Source organism: Bos grunniens, chromosome X (assembly GCF_055505025.1).
Source record: "Bos grunniens cultivar Pamir isolate PY7600 chromosome X, Bosgru_T2T1.0, whole genome shotgun sequence".
Classification (NCBI taxonomy): domain Eukaryota; kingdom Metazoa; phylum Chordata; class Mammalia; order Artiodactyla; family Bovidae; genus Bos; species Bos grunniens.
The window spans coordinates 102,581,800-102,607,059 of NC_141194.1; positions in this window are offsets into that span (position 1 = coordinate 102,581,800).

Genomic DNA, 25,260 nt, shown 5'->3' on the forward strand with positions numbered 1-25,260 from the left:
AGCTAGTTCTCCTCTGGTAATGGCTCAACCGTTTGTTCTGTGAACGGGCCTGGTAGTGACTTAGGTTGGAGTTTTTCACGGGAAAACTCTCTCTCTCTCTCTCTTTTTTTTTCTCACTGACTATCCCACAGTTTGTGTTGCTGTCTCACATTAGCTCCCTCAGATTGTCCTCAGGGCATTCAGGCCCGGTCCTTACCCTAAGCAATGCAGCCCACGCCTCCCTGTTCAGCCTCCACTTGCTGGTGGCGGACACGAGCATCTGGGCTACTTCCCTGCTGGGAGTTGCAGTTAGGTGCATAATCTGTGGGTTTTATTTAGTTATTTTTTTCCTTCCGGTTATGTTACCCTCTGAGATTCTAAAACTTCCCACAGACCCGCTGGTGAGAGGGTTTCCTGCTGTTTGGAAATTTCTCCTCTTTCACGACTCCCTCCCCAGGATGGTCTCCATCCCTAACTCTTTTGTCTCTCTTTTAATCTTTTATATTCTCTCCTACCTCCTTTTGAAGACAGTGGGCTGCCTTTCTGGGTGCCTGGTGTCCTCTGCCAGCGTTCAGAAGTTGTTTTGTGGAATTTTTTCAGCATTCAAATGATCTTTTGATGAATTTGTGGGAGAGAAAGTGGTCTCCCCGTCCTATTCCTCTGCCATCTTAGGACTGCCCCTCTCCCCCAAAATTGCTATATGTTTTAAAATGTAATGCTTTTGCCAGCTAATGAACAATAAAATTCAGGCTATAAGAAATTAAGAAATTACTGAAAATGAATTAACTATGTAATTACTTATATAAACTGTGCACAGAATTTTCCTTTCAAAATTCTTAAATTTGGAATGGTCAAACCCTGCTCCCTATCCTGTGCAATTTTTCCTCTATGGGTTCATTCTCTTCAGTTCTCATTTTAAAAGATACTGGAAATTACATATGGTCGATTCAGGACAATTGTTTGTAATATTCTATTTTGCAGTGCTCTCTTTTGGGTTTATTTAATTTGGGAAAAAAAAAGCATTATTTGTACACTACATAGGAAAACAGAGGCTAAAAGTGATCTAGAATCAAATATGAGGTCACATTCAGGAAGTAAAAAATATTCTTGTTTTTTCTTTTGTTAATTCTGCTTCATAACCCATTGAAAATGACTTTCTAAGATTAAAAATTTAGGTGCTGTTAAATACGTATACAGAATTTAAAATCTGATCAGGCTTTAGCGAAATGTTGAGCCGTGACAAAAACAAATAGTATGAGGTTAAATTAAGAAACCTCATTGAAGTTGAAGGCATTTCATAGCATGTTTTAATCCTTTGGGATTGTCAAGGAATCAAAGGGTAGGGACAAAATGATAATTTTCCTAATCTAGTCTGCTACCTCATTCCAACTAATTTTAGTTATCTGTGCTACTGTTAATTATTCTCAAGAGAGATGACTCCACAATTTCTCAGAGACTATATACAGTGGCTATCTTACTCTAAAGAAACAATTCCTCAGCGCTAGTACAATCTCTAAATTTAATTCAAAATCCTTTTCCATACTTAATGAAAAAAAAAGAACTTTCAATCTTCAAATACTCTGCTTTCAGTAAATACTTAAAATACTTGAAAACAACTTTAAAATTACTTTTCAACCTTTCCTGCTCCCAATTCCTCCTTTATACTTTTCTCATGGGTTATGTTTTCTTACCATGATTTTTTATTTTTTTTTTTTTTGCTCTACTCTGAATACTTTTGTTGTTGTTTTCAAACAAGCCTCATAGGTTCATGGTGCCCAAAACCCTAACAGTCTCTCATTGGTAAAGGAATGATATCAAAGTTCTTTTGTTTCAGGTAGACTGTTACTTATAAGATTTATATTTTTCTAAAGATCCAAATATGTGATCCTACTTGGTTGAAAATTTAACTTTAGGCATCATTAAAATCTGTGCTGTAATTTGATGATATTTAAATTATTTTACCTAAAAAATTGTTCATTTTATCACATAATAAATAAAAATAGATTAATAACAAATGACTAGTGAATCAGAAAATTACCTTAGCTTCTATACCTCATGTTGTGTACAAAAAACTAAACAAATAAAAATTACCCTTTATCCTATTAGATCTAACTTCAATTTTTTTCTTCAGTTATCTGTTTTCCTGAATAGTATTTAGATTAAGGTCAACCTAAGTGATAAGCACTTTGAGTAACTATATTCAAGATCTGAATATGGCACTTTTCATCTTCAAATTCTCTAACATGCTAGTTCATGAATTTACCACTATAACATTGATTTCTTTAGGATGTATTTAATCCACTTTAAAAAGTGACTTTCAAACAATTCTTTCATTGATGCATCTTAAAACTAAATCTCAATCTCATTTGGTATGAACTGTTGATATCCATGTCGCCATTAATTTGTATCTGAAGAATTTTAAAGTAATCTGTGGTATTTAAAGGTATGAAATCTCACAAATTATAAGACCATCGGAAGCATAGTTTATAAAAGAATAGTTAGCATTTAACATTACTTAATAGTTTTAAAATTGAGATTGTACTTGAGAATCTAAAGGAAAAATTACCACATCATAATAAAAGTGGACAAAATTAAATTTAAAAACTAGTCATCCCAGCTTTAAAATAAGTATAATTATCAATTAGAAATAATTTTAAAAGTAATATTTTATACCCCATACTTTTAAATCCTAAAATTTACAATACTTTTCTGCTTGTTGATATAAGAAGTCTTTAGTCTTCCAAAGGTTGTGAGTATAGTGATCTCTTTGAAATCATTTTGTTTTAAATATTTCTAATGCATAAACTAAAGGCAAAGGAGAAAAGGGAAGATATACCCATTTGAATCCAGAGTTCCAAAGAAGAGCAAGGAGAGATCAGAAAGCCTTCCTCAGTGATCAATGCAAATAAATAGAGGAAAACAATAGAATGGGAAAGACTAGAGATCTCATCAAGAAAATTAGAGATACCAAGGGAACATTTCATGCAAAGATGGACACAGTAAAGGTCAGAAATGATATGGACCTAACAGAAGCAGAAGATATTAAGAAGAGGTGGCAAGAATACACACAAATATACATAAAAGATCTTAATGAACCAAATAACCACTATGGTGTGATCACTCACATAGAGCCAGACAACCTGGAGTGCAAAATCAAGTGGGCCTTAGGAAGCATCATCAGGAACAAAGCTAGCAGAAGCAATGGAATTCCAGCTGAGCTATTTCAAATCCTAAAAGACGATGCTGTGAAAGTGCTGCTCTCAATATGCCATAAAATTTGGAAAACTCAGCAGTGGCCACAGGACTGGAAAACATCAGTTTCATTCCAATCCCAAAGAAAGACAGTGAAAAAGATGTTCAAACTACCGCACAATTGCACTCATATCAACCATTAACAAACTAATGGGCAAAATTCTCCAAGCCAGGCTTCAACAGTACACAAACTGAGAACATCCATATGTTTAAGCTGGATTTAGAAAAACCAGAGGAACCAGAGATCAAATGCCAAAATCCATTGGATCATCAAAAAAGCATGAGAGTTTCAGAAAAGAAGAAAATCTACTTCTGATTTATTGACTATGCAAAAGCCTTTGACTGTGTGAATTACAAAAAACACTGGAAAAGTCTTCAAGAAATGGGAATACCAGACCACCTGACCTGCCTCCTGAGAAATCTGTATGCATGTCAAAAAGCAACAGTTAGAATGGAATATGGAACAACAAACTAATTCCAAATCAGGAACGGAGTACATCAAGGCTGTATATTGTCACCCTGCTTATTTAACTTATATGCAGGGTACCGCCTGTGAAATGTGAGGCTGGATGGAGCAAAACCTGGAATCAAGACTGCAAGGAGAAATATCAATAACCATAGATACACAGATGACACCACCTCTATGGCAGAAAGAGAAGAAAAACTAAAGAGCCTCTTGATGAAAGTGATGGGAGAGACTCCCATCAAGAAGCATCCATAAGCCTCTTATCCTTATCGGACAGAGGACAGACAGAATGAAAACCACAATCACAAAAATCTAATCAAACTGATCATGTGGAACAGTGCTCTGTCTAACTCAGTGAAACTATGAGCCATACCATGTAGGGTCACCCAGGATGGATAGGTCATGGTGGAGAGTTCTGAGAAAATGTGGTCCACTAGAGAAGGGAATGGCAAACCACTTCAGTACTCTTGCCTTGAGAATATCATGAACAGTATGAAAAGGCAAAAAGATATGACTCTGAGAGATGAACTCCCCAGATGAGTAGGTGCCCAATATGCTACTGGAGAAGAGTGGGGAAATAACTCCAGAAAGAATAAAAAGACAGAGGCAAAGAAAAAGCAATGCCCAGTTGTGGATGTGACTGTTGATTGAAGCAAGGTCCAATGCTGTAAAGAGCAATATTGTAAAGGAATCTGGAATATTAGGTCCATGAATCAAGGTAAATTGAAAGTGGTCCAACAAGAGAACCAAGAGTGAACATTGAATTTTAGGAATCAGTGAACTAAAATGGACTGGAGTGGGTGATTTTAACTCAGATGACTATTATATACACTTCTGTGGGCAAGAAGCACTGAGAAGAAATGGAGTTGCCCTCATAGTCAATGAAAGAGTCCTAAATGCTATTGTTGTGTACAATCTAAAATATGACAGAAAGTTCTCTGTTCATTTCCAAGGCAAACCATTCAATATCACAGTAATCCAAGTCTATGCCCCAACCACTAATGCTGAAGAAGCTGAAGTTGAATTGTTCTATGAAGACCTAGAAGACCTTCTAGAAGGAACACCCCCCCCCAAAAAAAAAATGCCTTTTTCATCATAGGGGTTCAATTCAGTTCAGTCGCTCAGTTGTGTCCGATTCTTTGCAACCCCACGAACAGGCCTGTACATCAGACCTCTGTGTCCATCACCAACTCCTGGAGATTACTCTTCCATGTCCATTGAGTCAGTGATGTCATCCAACCATCTCATCCTCCATCGTCCCCTTCTTCTCCAGCCCTCAATCTTTCCCAGAATCAGAGTCTTTTAAAATGAGTCAGCACTTCACATCAGGTGGCCAAAGAATTGAGTTTCAGCTTCAACATCAGCCCATCCAGTGAACACCCAGGACTGATCTCCTTTAGGATAGACTGGTTGGATATCCTTGCAGTTCAAGGGACTCTCAAGAGACTTCTCCAACACCACTGTTCAAAAGGATCAATTCTGTGGTGCTCAGCTTTCTTTATAGTCCAACTTTCACTTCAATACATGACTACTGGAAAAACCATACCCTTGACTAGACAAACCTTTGTTGGAAAGTTAATGTCTCTGCTTGTTAATATGCTGTCTAGGTTGCTCATAACTTTCCTTCCAACAAGTAAGCATCTTTTAATTTCATGGCTGTAGTCACCATCTGTAGTGATTTTGGAGCCCAAAAAATCAAGTCTGCTCCTATTTCCCCATCTATTTGCCATGAAGTGATGGGACCAGTTTCCATGATCTTAGTTTTCTGAATGTTGAGTTTTAAGCCAACTTTTTCACTCTCCTCTTTCACTTTCATTAAGACACTATGTAGTTCTTATTCACTTTCTGCCATAACGGTGGTGTCATCTGCATATCTGATTTACTGATATTTCTCTCAGCAATCTTGATTCCAACTTGTGCTTTATCCAGTCCTGTGTTTCTCATGATGTACTCTGAATATAAGTTAAATAAGCAGGGTGACAATATACAGCCTTGACGTACTCCTTTTCCTATTTGGAACCAGTCTGTTGTTCCATGTCCAGTTCTAACTGTTGCTTCCTGACCTGCATACAGACTTCTCAAGAGGCAGGTCAGGTGATAGGGTATTCCCAACTCTTTCAGAATTTCCCACAGATTTTTGTGATCCACACAGTCAAAGATTTTGGCATAGTCAATAAGGCAGGAATAGATGTTTTTCTGGAACTCTCGTGATTTTTCTATGATCCAGCAGAAGTTGGCAATTTGATCTCTGTTTCCTCCACCTTCTCTAAAACCAGCTTGAACATCTGGAAGTTCACGGTTCATGTATTGCTGAACTCTGTCTTGGAGAATTTTGAACATTACTAGCATGTGAGATGAGTGCAATTGTGCAGTAGTTTGAGCATTCTTTGGCATTACCTTTCTTTGGGATTGGAATGAAAACTGACCTTTTCCAGTCCTGTGGTCATTGCCGAGTTTTCCAAATATGCTGGCATATTGAGTGCAGCACTTTCACAGTATCATATTTCAGGATTTGAAATAGCTCAACTGGACTTCCATCACCTCTACTAACTGGATTCCATCACCCCCACTAGTCATAGAGGACTGAAATGTATAAATAGGAAATCAAGAGATACCTGGAGTAAAAGGCAAATTTGGCCTTGGAGTACAAAATGAAGTAGGGCAAAGGCTAACAGATTTTGCCAAGAGGACACACTGGTCATAGAAACACCCTCTTCCTACAACACAAGAGAAGACACTACACTTGGGCATCACCAGATGGCCAATACCGAAATCAGATTGATTATATTCTTTGCAGCCAAATATGGAGAAGCTCTATACAGTCAGCAAAAACAAGAATGGGAGGGGACTGTGGCTCAGATCATGAACTGCTTATTGACAAATTAACACTTAAATTGAAGAAAGGAGGGAAATCACTAGACCATTGAGGTATGTCCTAAATCAAATCACTTATGATTCTATAGTGGAAGTTACAAATAGATTCAATGGATTAGATCTGATAGAGTGCCTGAAGAACTATAGACGGAGGTTCATGACATTGTAAATGAGGAAGTGAACAAGATCATCCCCAAGTAAAAGAAATGCAAAAAGGCAAAGTGGTTGTCTTAGGAGCTCTATAAATAGCTGAGCAAAGAAGGGAAGCTAAAGGCAAAGGAGAAAAGAAAAGATATACCCATTTGAATGCAGAGTTCCAATGAATAGCAAGAAGAGATAAAAAGAAGCCTTCCTTTGTGTCAATGAAAGAAATAGAAGAAGACAACACAATAGGAAAAAAACTGGAGATCTCTTCAAGAAAATTAGAGATACAAAGGGAACATTTCATGCCAAGATGTGCACGTAAAGACAGAAATTGTATGGACCTAACAGAAACAGAAGTTATTAAGAAGAGGTGGCAAGAATACACAGAAGAACAATACAAAAAAAGATATCCATAACCTAGATAACCACAATGGTGTGATCACTGAACTAGAGCCAGGCATACTGGAGTTCAAAGTCAGGTGGACCTTAGGAAGCATCTTATGAACAAAGCTAGTGGAAATGATGGAATCCAGCTGAACTATTTCAAGTCTTAAATTATGATACTGTGAAAGTGCTGCACTCAGCATGCTACTAAATTTAGAAAACTCAGGAGTGGCCACATGACTGCAAAAGGTCAGTTTTTATTCCGATCCCAAAGAAAGGCAATGTCAAAGAATGTTCAAACTACCACATAACTGCACTCATTTCTCATGATAGCAAAGTAGTCCTAAATATTCTCCAAGCCAGACTTCAACAGTACATGCACCAAGAACTTCCAGATGTTCAAGCTGGATGTAGAAAGGGCAGAGGACCCAGAAACCAAATTGCCAACATCTTTGGATCATCAAAAAAGCGAGAGTTCCAGAAAAACATCTACTTCTGCTTTATTGACTATGATAAAACCTTTGACCTTGTGGATTACAACAAACTGGAAAATTCTTCATGAGATGGAAATACCAGACCACCTTACCTTCCTCCTGAGAAATCTGTATGCAGGTCAAGAAACAACAGTTAGAACTGAACTTGGAACAACAGAATGGTTCCAAATCGGGAAAGGGGTACCTCAAGCCTGTATATTGTCATCCTGCTTATTTAACTTATATGCAGAGTACATCATATGAAATGCTGGCTGGACGAAGCACGAGGTGGAATCAAAATTTATGGGAGAAATATCAGTAACCTCAGATATGCAAATGACACCACCCTTATGGCAGAAAGTAAAGAAGAAATGAAGAGCATCTTATTGAAAGTGAAAGAGGAGAGTGAAAATGTTGGCTTAAAACTCCACATTCAGAAAACTAAGAGCATGACATAATTTCTTGGCAAATAGATGTGGAAATAATGAGAGATTTTAATTTTGGGGGTTCCAGAATCACTGCAGATGATGAATGCAACCATGAAATTAAAAGACACTTGCTCCTTTTAAGAAAAGCTGTTACCAACTTAGCATATTAAAAAGCAGAGACGGGAACACATGTACCCCCATGGCGGATTCATGTTGATATATGGCAAAACCAATACAATATTGTAAAGTAATTAGCCTCTAATTAAAATAAATAAATTAAAACAAAAAAAGAGAAAAAAAAGCAGAGACGTTACTTTGCCATCAAATGTCTGTCTAGTCAAAGCTATGGTTTTTCCAGTAATTGTGTATAGAAATGAGAGTTGGACTATAAAGAAAGCTGGGTGCTGAAGAATTGATGCTTTTGAACTGTGGTGTTGGAGAGGTCTCTTGAGAGTCCCTTGGACTGCAAGGAGATTCAACCAGTCAATTCTAAAGAAATCAGCCCTGAATATTCTTTGGAAGGACTGATACTGAAGCTGAAACTCCAATACTTTGGCCACCTGATGTGAAGAACCAACTCACTGGAAAAGACCATGATGCTGGGAAAAGCTGAAGGCAGGAGGAGAAGGGGACTACAGAGGGTGAGAAGGTTTTATAGCATCACCGACTCAATGCACAGGAGTTTGAGCAAGCTCTGGGAGTTGGTGATGGACACAGAAACCTGGCGTGCTGCAGTCCATGGGATCACAAAGAGACAGACACGACTGAGTGACTGAACTGAACTGAATGCATAAGTATATGCAAAGAAGGAGTAAGAAAGGGTAGAAGGAAAGGGAAGAGAAATATGAACTTTCTATGCTGATATATTTTTACACACTTAAACTTACACTTTCAAGAAGTTTACAAAATGTCTGTTTAAAATGCTTCCAGCAATGATTACTTAAGTGTCATGTGTCTTTAAATGTAGATATAAGACTCTTTTAGCAAGCTTTTCATCCTTAAACCCATCCTCTTGTGAATATTAGCATGTCCTTCTAAATAATAATGTTTTTAGCACTAGGTGATTTGATCAACAGTCAATCAAAAAAGCAGCATTTTTAAAATATCATATGGAGGAAGATCCTGTGGCTCTGATTCAGTTGTAGTCTGTCTATATTCTTCCAGATTTAAGTCACATATTGTCCTTTTAAACTCTGTTCTCATTTCAGTATACTATAAAGTGTCACAATCCAAGGTAATTGCTAGGAGAACACAAGAGCTAAATTATTTTTATTATTGCAGTCCATTCAGTGCTATTGCCTTCAGAGATGTGATCCTAGAGACACTCTTCTTTCCTTCTTCATTTTTATGACAGTTTATAACCTCAGCTTAATTGTGTAAATGCCATTAATCCACAATAACACCTAATTAGTCCAAATCGAATCTGAGTTATATATTTATGCTCATTCTGATATTCATTGAAAGACCAGGTTTCTCCTGTGTGTTTCGTTAACAAAAAAAATACAGAATTAAAAAATTCCATATATATGTACTTTCCACATCATGGCATATATGCTCAAGTGCATCAGATTTCCCTCAATGAGCATTTGATCCATAAATCACTTTTTAAAATTAAATACGACAAAATCATCAATTCCTTTAACTAATATTGCATTGAGTAAACTCAACAGCACACAGGTAGCTTATTATTATTATTATATGTGTCATGTTTGCTAAAGGATTACACATACAATTTTTAACACAATGTAAAGAATCCTTCAGGTTATGAATTGACTAGTTTTGTAATTAGAATTGGAGAAGGAAATGGCAACCCACTCCAGTATTCTTACCTGGAGAATCTCATGGACAGAGGAGCCTGGTAGGCTACAGTCCATGGGGTCGCAAAGAGTCAGACATAGAAAGGAGGATATGTGGAATAATTTGTTTGAATAATGAGAAGCAATATATGATTTATATAAATTTCCTTACAGCACTAAATTATTATAGATTCTAAAATATTGCTGTTTGCTAATGTCTATCTTACTACCTTGGAGAAAGCAATGGCGCCCCACTCCAGTACTTTTGCCTGGAAAATCCCATGGACGGAGGAGCCTGGTAGGCTGCAGATCTTACTACCTATCAGATTATGTTCAAACCATGCAATCTGCATTTTAGGCAGAACTCAACTTTCTGTTCAATATAATCTTCCATTAATCAGCAATGCTTCCCTTATTATTTCTAGTGCTCCTAATCATACTCCCATTCAACCTGTTCAGTTCAGTTCAGTTCAGTCACTCAGTCATGTCTGACTCTTTGCGAACCCATGGACTGCAGCAGGCCAAGCTTCCCTGTCCATCACCAACTCTTGGAGCTTACTCAATCTCATATCCATCAATCAGTGATGCCATCCACCCATCCCATCCTCTGTCGTCCCCTTATCCTCCAGCCTTCAATCTTTCCAGCAGCAGGGTCTTTTCAAATGAGTCAGTACTTCACATCTGGTGGACAAATATTGGAGTTTCAGCTTCAGCTTCAGTCCTTCCAATGAATATTCAGGACTGAGTTCCTTTAGGAAGGACTGGTTGGATCTCCTCACAGTCCAAAAGACCCTCAAGAGTCTCCTCCAACACCACAGTTCAAAAGCATCAATTCTTCAGTGCTTGGCTTTCTTTATAGTCCAACTCACATCTATACGTGACTACTGGAAACACCATAACTTTTTTTTTTTATGTATTTATTTTAATCAGAGGCTAATTACTTTATATTGTTGTGGTGGTATTTGCCATACATTCACATGAATCAGCAATGAGTGTACATGTGTTCCCCATCCTGAACCCCCCTCCCACCTCCCTCCCCATCCCATCCCTCAGCATCATCTCAGTACACCAGCCCTGAGCACCCTGTCTCATGCATCAATCCTGGACTGGCGATCTATTTCACATATGATAATATACATGTTTCAATGCTATTCTCTCAAATCATCCCACCCTCGCCTTCTCCCACAGAGTCCAATAATCTGTTCTTTACATCTGTGTCTCTTTTGCTGTCTTGCATATAGGGTCATTGTTACCATCTTCCTAAATCCCTTATATATGCATTAATATACTGTATTGGTGTTTTCTTTCTGACTTACTTCATTCTGTATAATAAGCTCCAGTTTCATCCACCTCATTAGATCTGATATAAATGCATTCTTTTTAATAGCTGAGTAATATTCCATTGTTTATATGTACCACTACTTTCTTATCCATTTGTCTGCCGATGGACATGAAAGGTTGCTTCCATGTCCTGGCTATTGTGAACAGTGCTGCAAAGAACATTGGGGTACTCGTGTCTCTTTCAATTCTAGTTTCCTCAGTGTGTATGCCTACCAGTGGTATCGCTGGGTCATATGGAAGTTCTGTTTCCAGGCTTTTAAGGAATCTCCACACTCTTCTCCATAGTGGCTTTATTAGTTTGCATTCCTACCAAAAGTATAAAAGGGTTCCCTTTTCTCCGCACCCTCTCCAGCATTTATTGTTTGTAAACATTTTGATTGCAACCATTCTGATTGGCATGAGATAGTACCTCATTGTGGTTTTGATTTGAATTTCTCTGATAATGACTGATATTGAGCATCTTTACATGTGTTTGTTAACCATCTTTATGTCTCCTTTGGAGAAATGTCTATTTAGGTCTTTGGCACATTTTTTTTATTGTGTCATTTATTTTTCTTGAATTGAGCTGCATGAGCTGCTTGTATGTTTTTGAGATTAATTCTTTGTCAGTTGATTCCTTTGCTAGTATTTTCTGCAATTCTGAAGGCTGTCTTTTCATCTTGCTTATAGTTTCCTTCATTGTGCAAAAGCTTTTAAGTTTAATTAGGTCCCATTTGTTCATTTTTGCTTTTATTTACACTACTCTGGGAGGTGGGTCATAGAGGATACTGCTGTGATTTATGTCAGAGAGTGTTTCGCCTATATTTTCCTTAGGAGTTTTTTTGTTTCCAGTATTACATTTAGATATTTAATCCATTTTGAGTTTATTTCTGTGTATGGTGTTAGAAAGTGTTCTAGTTTCATTCTTTTGCAAGTACTTGACCAGTATTCCCAGCACCAATTTTTAAAGAGATTGTCTTTTCTCCCATTGTATATTAGTGCCTCCTTTGTCAAGGATAAGGTGTCCATAGGTGCATGGATTTATCTCTGGGCTTTCTTTTTTGTTCCATTGATTTATGTTTCTGTCTTTGTGCCAGTACCATACTGTTTTGATGACTGTAACCTTGTAGTATAGCCTGAATACCTATGATTAGATGGACTTTGTTGTCAAAGTAATGTCTCTGATTTTTAATATGATGTCAAAATTGGTCTTAAGTTTTCTTCCAAAGAGCAAGGATCTTTTAATGTCATGGCTGCAGTCACCATCTGCAGTGATTTTGGAGCCCCTCAAAATAAAGTCTGTCACTGTTTTCATTGTTTCCCCATCTATTTGGCATTAAGAGATGGGACCAGATGCCATGATCTTAGTTTTCTGAATGTTCAGTTTTAAGCCATCTTTTTGGCTCTCCTCTTTCACTTTCAATAAGAGGCTCCTTATTTCTTATTCACTTTCTGCCATAAGGGTTGTGTTATCTGCATATCTGAGGTTATTGATATTTTTCCTGGCAATTTTGATTCTAGTTTGTGCTTCATCCAGCCTTGCATTTCACATGATGTACTCTGCATATAAGTTAAATAAGCAGAGTGACAATATACAGTCTTGATATACTCCTTTCCCGATTAGGAACCAGTCTGCTGTTCCATGTCCAGTTCTAACTGTTGCTTCCTGACCTTCATACAGATTTATCAGGAGAAAGTTCAGGTAGTCTGGTATTCCCATCTGTTCAAGAATTTTCCACAGTTTGTTGTAATCCACACAGTCAAAGGCTTTGATGAAGTCAGTCAAGCAGAAGTAGATATTTTTCTGGAAATCTCTTGCGTTTGCAATGATCCAATGTATACTGGCAATTTGATCTTTAGTTCCTCTGCCTTTTCTAAATCCAGAATCTGAAAGTTCACAATTCACGTACTATTTAAGCCTGGGTTGGAGAATATTGAACGTTATTTTGCTAGCATGTGAGATGAATGCAATTGTGCAGTAGTTTGATCATTCTTTGTCATTGCTTTTCTTTGAGATTAGAATGAAAACTGACCTTTTCCAGTCCTGTAGTCATTGCTGAGTTTTCCAAATTTGCTAACATATTGAGTGCATCACTTCAACAGCATGATCTTTTAGGGTTTGAAATAGCTCAACTGGAATTCTATCATCTCCACTAGCTTTGTTCTTAGTGATGTGTACTAAGGCCCACTCCACTTTGCATTCCAGGATGTCTGGTTCTAGGTGGGTGATCACACCATGATGGTTACTTGGGTCATTAAGATCTTTTTTGTATAGTTCTTCTGTGTATTCTTGCTACCTCTTCTTAATATCCTCTGTTTCTGTTAAGTCTGTTTCATTTCTGTCCTTTAGTGTGCCCATCTTTGCATGAAATATTCTCTTGGTATCAATCTATTACCTATAATTTTATTTACCTTTCCATCCATCTTTTTACAAGCTGTATTTTATCAAGGCTTATAAGCAGCATCATTTTCAACCTTTGAGTTCTTTCAGACTAACTCTAGGTTTCTTATAGGAACATTGCATGTGTAACAAATTGTCTATATTACATCAGTTCAGTTCAGTTCAGTCGCTCAATCATGTCCGACTCTTTGAGACTCCATGAATCACAGCACGCCAGGCCTCCCTGTCCATCACCAACTCCTGGAGTTCACTCAGACTCATATTCATCGAATCAGTGATGCCATCAAGCCATCTCATCCTCTGTCGTCCCCTTCTCCTCCTGCCCCCAATCCCTCCCAGAATCAGAGTCTTTTCCAATGAGTCAACACTTTGTGTGAGGTGGCCAAAGTACTGGAGTTTCAGCTTTAGCATCATTCCTTCCAAAGAAATCCAGGGCTGATCTCCTTCAGAATGGACTGGTTGGATCTCCTTGCAGTCCAAGGGACTCTCAAGAGTCTTCTCCAACACCACAGTTCAAAAGCATCAATTCTTCAGTGCTCAGCTTTCTTCACAGTCCAACTCTCACATGCATACATGACCACAGGAAAAACCATAGCCTTGACTAGACGGACCTTTATTGGCAAAGTAATGTCTCTGCTTTTCAATATACTATCTAGGTTGGGCATAACTTTTATTCCAAGGAGTAAACGTCTTTTAATTTCATGGCTGCAGTCACCATCTGCAATGATTTTGGAGCCCAAAAAAATAAAGTCTGTCACTGTTTCCACTGTTTCCACTCTTTCCCCATCTATTTCCCATGAAGTGATGGGACCACATGCCATGATCTTCGTTTTCTGGATGTTGAGTTTCAAGCCAACTTTTTCACTCTCCTCTTTCACCTTCATCAAGAGGCTTTTTAGTTCCTCTTCACTTTCTGCCATAAGGGTGGTGTCATCTGCATATCTGAGGTTATTGATATTTCTCCTGGTAGTCTTGATTCCAGCTTCTGCTTCTTCCAGCCCAGCATTTCTCATGATGTACTCTGCATACAAGTTAAATAAGCAGGGTGGCAGTATACAGCCTTGACGTACTCCTTTTCCTATTTGGAACCAGTCTGTTGTTCCATGTCCAGTCCTAACTGTTACTTCCTGACCTGTATACAAATTTCTCAAGAGGCAGGTGAGGTGTTCTGGTATTCCTATTTCTTTCAGAATTTTCACAGTTTATTGTGTTCCACACAGTTAAAGGCTTTTGCATAGCAAATAAAGCAGAAATAGATGTTTTTCTGGAACTCTTTTGCTTTTTCTATGATCCAGCGGATGTTGGCAATTTGGTCTCTGGTTCCTCTGCCTTTTCTAAAGCCAGCTTGAACAACTGGGATTTCACGGTTCATGTATTGCTGAGGTCTGGCCTGGAGAATTTTGAGCATTACTTTACTAGCGTGTGAGATGAATGCAGTTGTGCAGTAGTTTGAGCATTCTTTGGTATTGCCTTTGTGCACATGTTTCAGGATTTCTGTTTCCATTTAAAACTGTGGGCCATTCCATGTGATAAATCTCTTCTGCTTCTTTAAAAGCCTCAAAGGCAATAATAACACATTGTCAGAGCAAATGATATAATTAGCAAAGCCAATGAAGTTAATTAATGAGCAGATATTAAGTTTAAAGAGGAAATGATAGATGGCACACATTATCAATCAGCAAATTATTCATATCCATATTTATATCTCTGTTTTTTAAGGTCAGTTATGTAAGGTGATTTTTCCTTCTTTATCAGTATTTAATTTTCCAAACTTATATTTACCTTTCAAATTTATTGATTTTCTGGGTAGATATTTACCCAAGAGATTCACTACAAAATTTTACCAACACTTGTATAAAAAATATGAAATTTTACCGAAATGATTATGTGATTATTCATGCTTTTATTCATATTTGTTAAGTGGTGCCTTTCTGGGTCAATCATATGTTAATAAAATTTTTCAAAACATTTTTTATTTATATTAAAATATGTAAAATAAATCTAATTAATTACTAGGGTAATGCAATTTAATTGAAGAGTTAGAAGTAGTATTTCCTTTAGCATTTCTTTAAAGGAAATTTTTTTAATTATTTAGGATTTTAATCTTATATAATTTTCAGAGGAGTGAAAACAGATGCATTCCTAGACATAACCTAATTAATTTCTATAAAGGTGACACAGAGTGAGATAATTCAGAAGCAACATGCAACTTCCCAAGTGACCAGCCTGAATATATATTATAAGTTGGTGATTTTCAGGCTGAAACAGATATAGGCAGACAGGATTTCTTCTCACACACCTTCAAGATAATGTGATTAAGATGGCTGAGGCTTGAATTAATAAATATATCACATATGATAGATAATAATAGCTGGATAATAATGCTTCCTGCTTATTATTCATCACCCCCTAAAATATACGTCTTTAAGTTCTGTGGATTTACAAATACTTTGGTTACTTGTAACTAGGTTTTTCCCCTTACCTTTTAAAGGTGTCAGTAAGCCTGCCAAAAATGGAGACTGAGTTTTCTTGTAAGTCTTTCATTTGATGAAATTCTGCCAAATCCTAAGTGTTTCCTTTTATTATAGTGCTAATTCAATGATGGTATTGTCATCTAGGGGGCAAAAATGTCCCTTTAAAATACAATTATCTAAAAGTTAGATGCCTTTGGTGGAAAGTACCTGTGTATAAACAAATTTTTAGAAATTCATTACTTCTATCACACAAAACATCAACAAAGCATTTTCTTCACAAGTGTGGAGACTTAAAGTATACATATGAATGAAAAAATGGGGGAAAGTCAGTTTTCAGTTACATTTTGAGGGGGAGTGTTAGATATCCTATACTTTTCATTTTATTTCCAAAAAACAGTATTATTATATAATATAAGATGATGACAGATTTTTTATCTTTGAAAAATAAAAGAAAGCATCTTCTGCAGGTTAATCTATATTCTGTAAAATCAGTAGAAGTATAAGGACAATGGAATTCACTTTAGCTTGTAATTCTTAAGCATTAATTTATCAGTGAAGAAATTTCGAAGTTGAAGTTTTGAGAATACAAAGATATATTATCTTAATAGTCAGTACTATAAAACACATGCTATCATGCATTACAGATGGATGCAAACAGAGTTGTAAACCTGACTTATTTTATTTTATGTATTATGTAAGGTGCTGCCTTTTACTAATGACAATTAACAACATATGACAAACTACAATTACAATAGGTTGTACTTTCAGACTGTTTCTAACAAGTATTTTAAACCAGTCTTCCACAGCGAAAATAACACAATTTCTTTCCTCTGATTTTTAGATATATTTCTAACTTAATTAATGAATATGGATTTAAGATTGATGGCAATGGAGGTTGCAAATTGTTTTTAGAGCAGATATGTTGGAAGTTCAACCACATAGCCAAGACAAAACAGCCACTGAGAGGACCACACTCCTTGAAATTAAGCTAGTCTATGAGCAAGTTACCTCTTCCTCGGATAAATAATAAAAAATAAATAAAATAAAAGTCACTTGGTCTTGCCTGTCTCTTTGTGATCCCATGGACTGTAGCCCTCCAGGCTCCACTTTCCATGGAGACTATCTGGCAAGAATACTGTAGTGGGTAGACGTTCCCTTCTCCAGGGCATCTTGCCAACCTAGGGATCAAACTCAGGTATCCTGCAATTCAGGCAGATTCTTTACTCTCTGAGCCAGCAGGAAAGCCCCTCCTCAGACTTAATTGGTGAAAAAACGTTGAAATTATCACAAAAAAATGAACACTCTAAAGTAAAATGGACAAAGTGCTCAGTTGATAGTGGAAATAAAAAGTCTAGTCAAACAACTGTGCCAAACTACTGAACAAACATCCAATCGATTGCCATGGGAAATTAATTCTTAACAGCTATTTTTCAAATTTAATATTTTTATTCTGAATCTTATTTAGCCTTATTTCCAACCTCAAATAAAAATAGAACACAGAAGTTCAAAATGGAAAAGTATGCATTTTAGGATGAACTGTCAGAAATTATGAACTTCCACAAGAAGCCCTAATATTTGGTAAGATATCACTTAGAGGATATTTTCACAATGGATAAAATTCTAAATATGGTCACAGTACATTGAGCTCAAGTCTATTAATTTTAAGCCTGGAAAGAAGTCATTGATAACTGTTCTCTGAAGACATTAAGGCAGATGGTAAGTCTCATATTCTCAGTTCAGTTCAGTTCAGTTCAGTCGCTCAGTCGTGTCCGACTCTCTGCGACCCCATGAATTGCAGCACACCAGGCCTCCCTGTCCATCACCATCTCCCAGAGTTCACTCAAACTCACATCCATCGAGTTGGTGATGCCATCCAGCCATCTCATCCTCTGTTGTCCCCTTTTCCTCCTGCCCCCAATCGATCGCAGAATCAGGGTCTTTTCCAATGAGTCAACTCTTCGCATGAAGTGGCCAAAGTACTGGAGCTTCAGCTTTAGCATCATTCCCTCCCAAGAACACGCAGGGCTCATCTCCTTTAGAATGGACTAGTTGGATCTCCTTACTGTTAAAGGAACTCTCAAGAATCTTCTCCAATACCACAGTTCAAAAGCACCAATACTTCGGTGCTCAGCTTTCTTCACAGTCCAACTCTCACATCCATACATGACCACTGGAAAAACCATAACCATGACTAGACAGACATTTGTTGGCAAAGTAATGGCTTTGATTTTGAATATGCTATCTAGGTTGGTCATAATTTTCCTTCCAAGCAGTAAGTGTCTTTTTATTTCATGTCTGCAGTCACCATCTGCAGTGATTTTGGAGCCCCCCCCAAAAATAAAATCTGACACTGTTTCCACTGTTTCCCCATCTATTTCCCATGAAGTGATGGGGCCACATGCCATGATCTTAGTTTTCTGAATGTTGAGCTTTAAGTCAACTTGTTCACTTTCCTCATTCACCTTCATCAAGAGGCGTTTTAGTTCCTCTTCACTTTCTGCCGTAAGGGTGGTGTCATCTGCATATCTGAGGTTATTGATATTTCTCCCAGCAATCTTGATTCCAGCTTGTGCTTTTTCCAGCCCAGAGTTGCTCCTGATGTACACTGCATACAAGTTAAATAAGCAGGGTGACAATATACAGCCTTGACGTACTCCTTTTCTTATTTGGAACCAGTCTGTTTTTCCATGTCCAGTTCTAACTGTTGCTTCCTGACCTGCATACAGGTTTCTCAAGAGGCAGGTCAGGTGGTCTGGTATTCACATCTCTTTCAGAATTTTCCAGAGTTTACTGTGAACCACAAAGCCAAAGGCTTTGGCATAGTCAATAAAGCAGAAATAGATGTTTTTTTCTGGAAGTCTTGTTTTTTCCATAATCCAGTGGATATTGGCAGTTTGATCTCTGGTTCCTCTGCCTTTTCTAAAACCAGCTTGAACATCCAGAATTTCACAGTTCATGTATTGCTGAAGCCTGGCTTGAAGAATTTTGAGCATTACTTTACTAGCATGCGAGATGAGTGCAATTGTGCGGTAGTTTGAGCATTCCTTGGCATTGCCTTTCTTTGGGATTGGAATGAGAACTGACTTCCAGTCTTGTGGCCACTGCTGAGCTTTCCAAATTTGCTGGCATATTGAGTGCAACACTTTCACAGCATCATCTTTCAGGATTTGAAATAGCTCAACTGGAATTCTATCACCTCCACTAGCTTTGTTCATAGTGATGCTTTCTAAGGCCCACTTGACTTCACATTCCAGGATGTCTGGCTCTAGATGAGTGATCACACCATCGTGATTATTTTGGACTTGAAGATCTTTTTTGTACAGTTCTTCTGTGTATTCTTGCCACCTCTTCTTAATATCTTCTGCTTCTGTTAAGTCCATACCATTTCTGTCCTTTATCGAGCTCATCTTTGCATGAAATGTTCCCTCGGTATCTCTAATTTTCTTGGAGAGATCTCTAGTCTTTCCCATTCTGTTGTTTTCCTCTATTTCTTTGCATTGATCACTGAGGAAGGCTTTCTTATCTCTTCTTGCTATTCTTTGGAACTCTGCATTCAGATGCTTATATCTTTCCTTTTCTCCTTTGCTTTTCGCTTCTCTTCTTTTCACAGCTATTTGTAAGGCCTCCTCAGACAGCCATTTTGCTTTTTTTGCATTTCTTTTCTATGGGGATAGTCTTGATCCCTTTCTCCTGTACAATATCACGAACCTTAGTCCATAGTTCATCAGGCACTCTATCTATCAGATCTAGTCCCTTAAATCTATTTCTCACTTCCACTGTATAATCATAAGGGATTTGATTTAGGTCATACCTGAATGGTCTAGTGGTTTTCCCTACTTTCTTCAATTTAAGTCTGAATTTGGCAATAAGGAGCTCATGATCTGAAAAACAGTCAGCTCCTGGTCTTGTTTTTCTGACTGTATAGAGTGTCTCCATCTTTGGCTGCAAAGAATATAATCAATCTGATTTTGGTGTTGACCTTCTGGTGAAGCATAATTCATGCCTCTGTACAGACAAAAATGCTAAAACTGAAAGATCCTTTCTCTTGCTTAACAATGTATTGGAAGTTTTAAAGAAAACTTTATTATGAAAGAAGAAAGTCATCACTTACTTTTATTCCACATCGACAAACTTGAGTGTGATATTATCTGTCAGTGAAACTCATCAGGCAGTCACTCTCACAAGACTATGTACCTCTAGGGATCTTATCTAGTGGCTCAGTGGTAAAGAATCCACCTGCAATGCAGGAGCCTCAGGAGAGGTGGGTTTGATCCCTGGGTTGGGAAGATCCCCTGAAGGAGGGAATAGCAACCTATTTCAGTATTCATGCTTGGAGAATCCCATGGACAGAGGAGCCTGGTGGGTTATAGTCCATAGGGTTGCAAAGAGTGAGACATGACTAAAGTGACTGGCATGCACACACCTCTAGGATGTTCAGAGAATCTGGGTAGTGAGGAGGTGTAATTTGAAAAAGCCCATCAGTTATCATGATCTATGTCCCCTAGAGGTGCATTACCACTCACTCATGCTTTCTGAGGTCTTCCCTAGAGCTCAAACAGTAAAGAATCTTCCCAGAATTCAGGAGTCCTGGGTTTGATCCCTGGGTGGAGAAGATCCTCTGGAGAAGGGAATGGCAACCCAGTCCAGTATTCTTACCTGGAGAATCCCATGGACAGAGGAGCCTGGCATTCCTACAGTTCATGGAATTGCAAAGAGTCAGACACAACTTCGTGACTAGCACTACATGCTCTCTGAAAATCACGGATCTCTCTTCCCCCATGAGGTACAGAATACTACAAACAAGGGCTTGTATATAAAAACATCTAAAACTAGATCTATCTCAGTTTTTCCCTAAGTGTGGAAGTGTATTTTTTTTTAATTTCACTAACTCCCTTACATTGGCTTTCCATTGGCCTATTTAACTCCTGAAGGTGTGTATGGCAGATACTATTAACAGACAACAGAATTATCTATGACTTTCATCATCAGGCTGCTAGCTGCCACCTGTGCTTTCTGGGCAGGATGATTCTGTAGGAGGGTCTCTATGCCTTCCTGGGGTTGAGAAACTCCTTGAGTTTTTTCTTTTTTATATTCCAGTTGTCACTTTCAGGATTTATTTTGCTTCCTATGCCCCTGGGAGTTTCTTTTCAGATACTATTGTATTTTCCATTGGTCGAGGTAATTGTTGTCACAAAGGTGAAAAGGGAAAGCCACTTAGCATCCTGTGTTATCTTCTCCTGAATAAATGCAAAAGGATAGTTCAAGTCATTGGCTACTAAGAAGAAAATTATTTGCTATTTTCTGTAGAAGCTAAACTTTTTTATTTTAAAATTCAGCACCAAAAATCTCAGCATTGAGACATCTAGAATGCATTCATCTGGACACAGGCATTGTCTGGTGCAGGATATAATCAATTAAGTACCTTTGATAGATTTGTGACTGGGCTTTATGCAGTGTTATCCCCTCTTGCCTTATTGAAAGCCAGATTATATGAGCCCATCTGCTCCAGATCCACCCTGCCATATGTATTATGAAAGCTCTCCTGCCTCAGAAGAGAGGGTGAAACTATAAATACCCAGGTGCCTTGACAGCTGTGGCACAAGCTGGATTTATTTAGTTCGTGTTAATTGTGCCATCAAAGAAGCTAAAAGGCTAAATTTTCAGATGGCACAACAGTACCAGCATGATCACTGAAAGAGATAAATAAGTAAATGTATGAGAGCTGGCAACACTAAAAAAAAAAAAAAAAAAAGACAAGGCATTTTTATAAATATACATGAATAAAGGCCATGATGTGTGAAGCATTCAACCACCTTTTCTATTTGGGTAGGTTGGAGGGGCTGTATCATGATATGTTATAGAGGACTTTACCTAAAATGTCAAAGGGAGAAAAGGAAATCAAGAGGGACACCAGCAAAGGGAGCCTGTAACAACCAATACATTTGCTTACACATGCTCCTGCCTTCCTCCATTATCTCTAGATAATAAAGCCATGAAGGGAAAATGTCAGTCTTGCCTGGGTGGGCTGGATGAGAAAACAAACAGCGAGGCAAACAGAAGGGAAAGCACAGTAATATGTACAAAGAAATCCACCACCACATTATTCAGCCCTTTATGAACACAGATGCACAGTTCAGTTCATGCTAATAAGGGCCATCAGTTCCCAGAGAAAAATCATTGCCTTTTCCTTTATGATGCACACACATGTTCTGCAAGAATTTTATTACAACACAGAAGGAAGCACTGCAAGAAATGTTGCTATACCATCTGTATACTTGTATAAGAAATTGCAAGGACATCAGCAATTGCTCATCTGAAGCTCATAAATAAAATTCTCTATATCGCTCTCTAACCCCTTCAATAGAACAAATACTCTAACAACAACCTCGATTTGATTATAATTATTAAAATAATTGGACTTCTTAGGATGGTATATAGAAACATGCCAAAATCTTAAAGCAAAGATAATATTTCTTTAGATTATGGTTTTTTTATGCCTCCACTAATTTATGATGTCACTAACTGAATTTTAAGTAGACCAACTCCATAACAGTTCACAGGTTCTACTATGTCTCTTCTTTGAAACAGTGACTATGAATGCATTCATAAGTTTTCAGAAAGGTACTTCTTATTTGAGGAGAGCTGTTTATGATAATAAAATTGATAATAATAAAAAATAACACATGAGTATTTATACTGCATCATGCATACCGTTTAAAGCTAGCAATGGCATTATAAACTAAACATAATTATCCTTATTTTCTAGACTAACAAACTGAGGATCTGAGATAGTAAATCATTTGCAAATGTCAAAATAAATAACTATGAAAAGTAAAATTCAATACTATGAGTATCTGCACACTTAAACCAGTAAAATTTAAGTATATTTGTCAATAGTCCAGAGAAAAGAGAAACCTTGAAACATGATTGATTTGAAGTTCATGAAATAAATGTCTAGGGTTACTGTTACCTCTTTCTATCCCAGGATATATGGGCTAGTTTGTTCTCAGAAAGAGTAGAGATTATTTTTTTAAACTACAAAGAATTAAGAACATTCGAGTTCTTTATGTCTTCCAAACGGCTTTAGGTGTGTGTCTGTATGTGTAAGGAAAGAATTATAGGGGAAAGTACTAGGATAATTCTTCTTTTTTAACCTTCTCCCATTTCATTAACACGTAAGTCTTCCTTTCTTAAAGGAGAAGAAGAAGCAAAAAGTTAAAAGGGAGTAGGGAGAAAAGAAGGGAGAAAAGAAAAAGAAAAAGTCAGATAGTGAAGAGAAAGAAATGAAGAAAATACATTTTTCTAATATGTTTAATTTTCTTCTCTAATATGATTCTGAAAAATAAAGTGATAAGAGTACTGAAAATCATCAGATAGCAAACTTCATTAAAATTAGTCCTATTACTTTGGGTGAGTCATTCTATACACTGTATTTAAATTTCTACATTTATAAATACATAAACTTGGATCAGATCATCTAATGGGTCCCTTCCAAATAAAATTACATTATTCTATCTAATATTTTCACCTTAAGTTATAAGATAAAATACTATTTTAAAAGAGTATACTAAAGATAAGCAATATAATGTTTTCATTATTTCAACATTTTCAACTTCATAAATATAGACATATGATGGTTAATAATTTCCCAAAATAATATAACTTATGTAACAATATGTAAGCATTGATATTATGCATGATATTATTAAAATTGAGCCTTTATATTATTTCTTCTAATAGTTTTCAGCATTTCTGTGTACTTTCACAGAATATAGTTTGATGCAAATTTTTCATTATTTTAAAGTATATGTCAGTCCTAAATATGTAATCTCAAAATAATGTGGGCCAAACTGTTAATACAATATTCACAAAACTGATGAGAATACACTTCTTACTCATTTTAGGTTGCTCATTTTAGGTTACTCATTTTAGGTTTCCCTAAATTGCATCACCCTTTGCAGACAGGACACTAATATTCCAAATTGCTTACAGCAATGCCTGAAGTCTAGAACTGTTGAAATGTCTTTTTAGCTCTATAAATATTATTTATGCTCTATTTACTAAGAGTAGAATTTTTTGGTTAGTTCCACTATACTTTGTGGTCAATAGGTATCTACTGACTATTTAATAACTTAATGATAACAATAGAAAAATATATACAACAGCTGAAAGAAGCAACATATTAATAAAACCATAATCTTTTGTCAAAATACACTCTAGATTTCTGTTCTTTGAAAATGTTTTCTTTGAACTCATGCAATTTCTCTGCTTTTCTTTTAGCAAACTCTTCAAAATAATTGTCTACATCAGTTATGTCCAATTTCTCTCCTCTCATCTGTCTTGAACCCACTTGATCCAGACTTTCACTTTCAATACTACTCTGAAAATTTTCTTACCGAGGTATGAGCAACTTCCATGGTACTAAAATCAAATAGTTAATTCTCAGATCTAATTTTACTTGACAGATCTCATTTTCTTGATTTATGTTTGATATTGTTTCCATTGTTTCCAGTCTCCCATTGACTCAATTTTTCTCTTATATCATACTGCTCTTTCTCAGTCTACTTTGTTGACTTCTTCTCAGCTTTTCTACCTCTAAATGTTGGAATGTCCTTGGAACTAGTTCTCAGAACTTTTCTCTTCTCCATCTTCACTTACTCCCTAGGTGATGTCATCTATCTTCATGGCTTTAAATTTTATCTATATACACTAAAGATTCCAAGCCAAGGCAAATTGCCTAAAATCCAGCCTGGTGTATCTAAGAACCTATTTAACATCTTAATCTGCATGTGAAAGAAGCCAATATGCCCTCCCTCTCTTGGAAATTTCTTTTAACCCAAAACTTACTTCTTCCACATTTTACCATTTCAATTGAAAAAAATAAATAAATAAACTTAGGTTTGTATTTCCTTAGATCAAAAAACTGGACTGCCATTGATTCCTCCATTATTTTTAAAATTCCATATCTCACATTTTAGGAAATCTTGTTGGCTTTATCTTTAAAATACACCTACAATCTGATCACTATTCTCCACATATACTGCTACTATCCTTGTATAAATAATAATTGACCTGAATTATTGTAACGCTTTATAACTAATCTGTTTTTGCTCTAGTACCATTCGGTATGTTCTCCAAAGAGTAATCAGTGATCATCCTAAATCAGACATGAGATCATGCCACTTATCTGCTCAAGATCTTCTTTTAGGAACTATCCTAGCCAGCCTGCAGTTCTGTCAACACTTAAAGAAGCAATCACCTCACACCAC